This window comes from Penaeus monodon, chromosome 6 (assembly GCF_015228065.2).
Source record: "Penaeus monodon isolate SGIC_2016 chromosome 6, NSTDA_Pmon_1, whole genome shotgun sequence".
NCBI lineage: Eukaryota > Metazoa > Arthropoda > Malacostraca > Decapoda > Penaeidae > Penaeus > Penaeus monodon.
This window is the reverse complement of record NC_051391.1, coordinates 41,399,026-41,406,525: the sequence shown is the minus strand read 5'-3', so window position 1 is coordinate 41,406,525 and position 7,500 is coordinate 41,399,026.

The following is a 7,500-nucleotide window of genomic DNA, read 5'->3' as shown; positions in this document are numbered from 1 at the left end:
ATACCTATAGATCTGAATACTTGTATAGAATAATCGATATGTAGATATATATAAGAAAATAGATACGTGTGTGTGTGTGTGTGTGTGTGTGTGTGTGTGTGTGTGTGTGTGTGTGTGTGTGTGTGTGTGTGTGTGTGTGTGTGTGTGTATGTGTATGTGTGTGTGTGTGCTTACTTATATGGTGTGTGTGTTTGAGTGAGTGGGTGGGTGTCTACGCGACCATGACCATAAGTACGCACAATTTTGCGTATTTATACATAACTTATACACTTTCTTTGCAGGAGCTCCTTCACTCTCAACCACCACGGTCTCCAGCAGCACTTGTCTCCGCCTGATGAAGTCCTTTCCTTGATTCTAATTCGTTTAAAACTCGAAGCCAAGGCGTCCTGAGGAAAGTGACAAATCGCTCGAAACTTTCTTGAAGTCGAGTTTCTTGACTTGGTATAAACTTTAATCACACGAATCGCTGTTTGATTTTCTTATATAAAACTTCTCGAACGTTTGACTTATATGTCTATCTATCTATCTATCTATCTATCTATCTATCTATCTATCTATCTATCTATCTATATATTTATTTATTTATCTATATATATTTATATATATATATATATATATATATATATATATATATATATATATATATATATATATATATATATATATATATATATATGTATATATGTATGTAAATATATATATATATGTGTGTGTGTGTGTGTATGTGTGTGTTGTGTGTGTGTGTGTGTGTGTGTGTGTGTGTGTGTGTGTGTGTGTGTGTGTGTGTGTGTGTGTGTGTGTGTGTGTGTGTGTGTGTGTGCGTGTGTGTAGAAAGAGAGAGAGATACAGACAGATAGACAGACAGAGACAGAGACAGAGAGACAGAGACAAACAGACGGACAAAGAGAAAGAGAGAATGAGAAACAGAGACAGAGAGAAGGAGAGAAATAGAGAGAGAGAGAGAGAAAGAGAAACAAAGAGAGCGGGACAAACACACTCCAGACAAACAAAAGGAAAGCACTCCTTCTTCAGGCAACGACACCGCCGCGCTCTGCCAACACTGTTGTCACCGGCCTTCTTCAGCCAACACCCGAGCCACAGTTTCCTGGCACCCCTAATGGACCTATCAAGAAAGTGCTAATATCATTTTAGAACTGAATGAAGGGTTTGGTATGCAGATGAGTCTATGTAATTAATCCGTAAGCAATTGCTATTCTTAATTTGATTCCCCGTTTTTTTTATGTAATGAATTGTTCTATATATTTTCAGGTTTCGTTTCATTTTATTTTCACTGTGTTTGTTTGCTTGTTATGCTCGTTTTTTTTCTGTCTAGTCTGTATATAAGCCTCTTTCACTCTCTTTCTGCCCACTCCCCTCCCCCCTCTCTCTCTCTCTCTCTCTCGCTCTCCTCTCTCTCTCTCTCTCCTCTCTCTCTCTATCTCTCTCCTCTCTCTCTCTCTCTCTCTCTCTCTCTCCTCTCTCTCTCTCTCTCTCATCTCTCTCTCTCTCCTATCTCTCTCTCTCTCTCCTCTCTCTCCTCTCTCTCCTCTCTCTCCATCTATCTATCTATCAGTCTGTCTATCTATCTTCTTTTCCTTTCTTTAGCCCAGAGAGAACGAGGATCAGAGCAATTCAGACCAAAACTGGAACTGAAATAGTAATTTTAAAAAAGTAAATGGAAGTTAGGTAATAGAGCTGATTCATAATTAAGTTAATAGCCACCGGATAGAGCAATCAGAGGCTTTTATTGTGAAAAAAGTGAGTTTGCAAAGTAATTATGAAAGAACTACTTTGTAATCTTCTTGCTAAAGTGACTCAGGATGCATGTGATTAAGCTTTGTGTGTGTTTACCGAAGAGTTAATTATATTAAATAAACAACTGTGCTTAAATATTGCCCTTCCCCCGACCCCCCCCCCCCCCCCCCCCTTGATCCTCCGCCATCCCCCGCTCTTCCCCCCTCCTCGTCCTCCTCCTCATTTCTTATTGATAGCGTGTCTTTCATTGATTATTCACTTTGCTACAGTCGTCCTCAACCCCCTCTAATCACCCCCCCCCCCCTCATTTACCCTCCTCAAAACCCCAAATCTAAGACCCCCTCCACCACCCCCCTCCCCCCAAAACCCAATCTACTCACCCCCCTAACACCCCCCTTCCCCCATCCTCACCCCCCCCTGACCCTCCATCATCCATCCTCACCCCCCCCTGACCCTCCATCATCCATCCTCACCTCCCCTCCATCATCCATCCTCTCCCCCCCCCCCCCCCCATCCTACCCCACCCACCCGCCTCCTCGAGATACCTAAATATATATATATTCTACGCTTGTCATTTACGGGGGCGGGTCCGTTGTGTGTTGTTGTGTTGTGTGCATGCTCCCTGTGTGTTGTGTCATTGTGTGTGTCGTGCTGCCTCCCCGTGTGTTTTTTTGGCGTGTTTACCCTGTTTGTTTGTTTGTTGGCGTGTGTTTATTTTGTTGTGTGCGTGTTTCGTTTGCTTGGCGTGTGCTTTATGTTGTGTGTCTTTTGTTGGCCCCTTTCTGCTTTTCTGTGCCGCGTGCATGAAACAAAAGAGGACAAACGAAAGACAGACAAGAGAAGACAGAATCATGTGCATCTTATCCTGCGTGCTGTTGACCCTGTGATATCCAATTAGCAAAACGTCCCCTCCCTACCCTGCCGAAAATCAGCATCCTAAACACACCAGCCCTTCACTCTCACCCAGTTTTGATAACAATGACTTTGCACACTGAAATCAGTTCGGCTTCTAAATTAACCGCAACTACTTCTAATTACATATCAACCGCTATCCTCCTAACACCACCCACCCCACCCCCCTAAAATCCTGCATAACTAACCTTTTTTCTTATACGATCAATGTCCTCACTCCCGCTTCCTGACTGTCCTAGCTAACTCAGTTCTTATCAAAAGGCAAAAATCCAGCACCCCCCAAAACGTAGGCATAATTATCGGTTCATCCTTAATTACACGAAATGATATTAATACAACTGCTTATTGCATGGTATTGCTATCAAAATCTTTCATTACTCATCCATTTCCTTCGCTTATTGTTTTTATTCGTTGTCTTATCACACTTCATTTCTTCTTGTTTCCGTAATCAACATTCCCCATCACACACTATAATCCTACCACCCTATCATTATTTATCATCCACCATCATCATCCTCTATCATCACCATCCATCATTACTATCCCTCTTTTCCCATCATTACTAACCATCATCATCATCATTCTCTTGTCCATCCTCACACCCATTCTGATTTCATTATCCATCAGCATTAACATCATCGTAATCAATTCCGAATTCATTATTCGATGAACTGACGGCGGGAAATCACATCAGCCAATCACCTTCCGAAGTGTATCCCCTAATCCCGATCCCTAAAGCTCATCCGTAAATCATTCCCCACATATCTGCATGATTCTATAACTAACTACCCCACCTGCTTAATAGCAGGGCAAAATGCTTAAGACATACTATTCGCGGCATAGTCCTTAGTGCCGATGAAATCCATTGCTGTCATCACCCTGATTTAATGCATTCATTTTCAGAAGACGCGTTATCACATGCGCTGGCTACTCTATTAGCGTCCGTTTCTTGCCACACTCATGTGTCCATTCTCGACTCCTTCGGACGTACTTTTTTCCAATCTGATACTCTTTAGCTTCTCCATCATCCACCTCACCACACCCCACCACACCACCCACCACACCACACACCACACCACACATCCACACCCACACCCACCATCCTTCAATCTTCATCATCAACCCCTCCTCTTGACTATCATCATCCATCTCACCCCCCCCTCCTTCATCCATCCTCACCCCCCCCCCCGACCCCCTCCTACCCACCCCCCCCCCTCCTTTAATCCTAAAGATTATATTTACCCCCCCCCCTTTTTTTCTTTTTTTTTTTTGGGTTGGTTTTTTTTTGGGTTGGGTGGTTTTGGGGTGTGTTTGTTTGTTTGGGGGGGGGGGGGGTTTTGTTTTTTTTTGTGGTTTTTTGTGGTTCATAAACAAAAGGAAAAAAAAAAAAGGAAAAGAGAAGACAGAGAAATGGGGGCATGTGTAATTACCTGCGTGTGTGTGACCGTATGTATACACAATTTAGCAAAACGATCCCCTTCCTACCCTGCCGAAAACAGATCCTAAACACACATGCCCTTCACTCCATCGCCAGTTTTGAATAACAATGATTTGCAACTGAAATCTAGTTCGGCTTCGTAAATAATTAACAGAACTATTCTAATTACATATAAACCGCTATCATATAACAAACCCAAAATCCTGCAATGAAAATTAAATCTTTTTTGCTTATAACAGACCGAAATGATCGATATGTGTCCTGAGAAGTAATCCATATTATCAAAAGGAAAAAATCAGTGCAGATCCCAAAACAGTAGGCATAATTATGGTTATCTTAATTACAGAAATGATATTAATGACAACTGCTTATTGCATGATGGTTATTGCTATCAAAATGTTTATCATGATACTCATCATTTCTTTGCTTATTGTTTTTATTGTCGTTAGTCTTATCAACTTCATTTTATTCATTGTTGTTTGCAGTATATCAACATTTATATCATCATAACATAATACAATCATATCATATTGTTCTCACCACCATCATATCCTATTATCAATCACCATCATCATTACTATCCATTATTTTCTATTACACAATCATTAATACAACTCATCATCATGTGTATCTATTGTCATCATGATATCATTCTGATTTTATTCATAGTTTAATATCGTAATCAATATCACGAATTCATTATTATATATGATCGTTGCGAGAATCAATCAAAATTTATACCTTCCGAAAGTGTATCCCTAACTGCCGAATCCCTAAGAGGCTCCAGTCGTAAAATATTCCCACAGTATATCTGCTATGATTCCTATAACTGTAACTACTCATACTCTGCTTAATAGCAGGAGAAAATGCGATGTAAGACTAATACTATTCGCGGCATAGTCGTTAGTAGCCGATGAAATCCATTGCTGATCATCAGTATATGTTGATTTAGATGCTATTCATTTTAGAAGAAGCGTTATCACATGCGCTGTGATCTTACGTGATTAAGCGTCCGGTGTTTTTGCCCACAAACGTGTATGATGTCTTTCTGGTATCTGACCTACTTGTTTCAATAGCTGGGATACTTTTAGCTATCTTCCGCCATACACACACATCACTATAACACATACACACACACACAACACACAAAACAAACAACACACAACACAATATATATATATATATATATATATATATATATATATATATATATATATATATATATATGAACACGATTATATATATATATATATATATATATATATATATATATATATATATATATATATATATACGTACATACATGCATAAATACATACATAAATACATACATACAGATTCCATTTTCCAGAGTCGGTGAAAATATAAAACGAAAGTCTACAAGAAATGCGACAAATAATGGACTCAGCTTGCGGTCAGATTTTTTTCTTTTTTTTCTCTTTTTTTAGTTCCAACAGATGATTGGATATTTTATCATGCAATGGCTGCTTTATTTTATTAAAGATATAAAATATGCCCGATTACGTACATAGTAAACGCTTTTCAATCATTGTATGTTCATCTAACTACAATTGAAACACGATGGTGGAAACGTAAGTCATAGATTAATTCACATCTCTCTCTCTCTCTCTCTCTCTTTCTCTCTCTCTCTCTTTTCCCCTCTCTCTCTCTCTCTCTCTCTCTCTCTCTCTCTCTCTCTCTCTCTCTCTCTCTCTCTCTCTCTCTCTCTCTCTCTCTCTCTCTCTCTCTCTCTCATCCCCCCTTACCTAGGTCAGTTTCCCGACTGTATATTAAAAGAAGGGAAACTCTTTGGCATCGCATGACTATTCAACATTCATGGCTCCAGCAGTTAATCTCCTTGGCTGTGTTGACTCTCGACTAATTCATCGGGCTCTTTACTGCAGTGCTCTGACGTAACAGGATTAATATGATTTTTTAAGATAGTGCATAAGATGAAGCAAATTTGTATACAAGCAAATTGATTCATCATCTTCGCTAATTAGGATTTCCTGAGAAGAAAAAGGGGAAGAATGTAGGAAGAGAGAGAGAGAGAGAGAGAGAGAGAGAGAGAGAGAGAGAAAGGCAGAGAGAGATATTGAGAGAGAGAGAGGGGGGGTGAGAGTAGTCTGAATAATATCCGGGAGAGAAAGACAAGAGAAAAGGATAAATGTAAGAAGCTAAACAGATAGGAAGGAGGGGAAATAAGTGGAAATTAAAAGAGAGAGACGGAAAAGGAGAGAGAGCAAAGAGCAGGAGAAAGAGAGTGAATGAGAGCGCGAGAGAGAGACTGGAAAATAAAGTGGGAGACGAGAAAGAGGAGGGGAGTGAGAGAGGAGAAAGAGTGAATGCGAGCGAATAAGAGAATAGAAAATAAAGAAAGAGATAGACGGACAGACTAGTAAAAAAAAAAAAAAAACAGATATACGAAGAGAGGAAGAAGGAGAAAATGTGTGCCTGCAAACGACCTCTGTTGCAACGTTCATGAATCCTTACACATTTGCATATTTGCACAATGCACTTCTCCACGATAACCTTTCCTGGAGGTGAGCCATAATTTACTTGTTGGCTAAATTCTTGTGTAACTAAGGAAAGGTTTTGGTTACGCATATATACATACATACATGCACACATGTATAACATGCATGGATACACATCTACATACATACATACATATATACATGCATACATACACACATAAATACATACATACATACATATATATACATGCATGCATACATTCATGCATGCTGTGACCACGGCGGCTCAGACATGAACCACCGTTAAAAGAAGAAAAGAATACATTCATACGAGCATGTATACATACACACATACATACATACATACATACATACATACATACATACATACATACATACATACATACATACATACATACATACATACATACATACATACATACATATAAACTGATACATAGGTACATACATAGAAATTTGTAAATTTGTGTGTGTGAGTGTGCATGTGCGTGTGTGTGTGTGTGTGTGTGTGTGTGTGTGTGTGTGTGTGTGTGTGCGTGTGTGGTGTGTGTGTGTGTGTGTGTGTGTGTGTGCGTGTGTGTGTGTGTGTGTGTGCGTGCGTGTGTGTGTGCGTGCGTGTCTGATTGCACATGCGTAAATACTTGTGCGCTTTGCATAACGAACGCGACACACCAAGAAATGTAAGAAAAGAAAAAAAAAGGCTCTCAAGGCCGGCCACGCACGAGGAACTCAAGACCTCAGACACAGATTCCCGTGAAAGTATATGAGCATGATTCCAAGTTATGAGGCTCAGCGCTTAGTGAGGAATTGGGCAGCGGGAGAACTATGCAATTCTCAGAGGGTGAAAGGCATTAGTTTTAAACAGGGTGTGAAGAATTTACTACAAGGTTCGCAGAG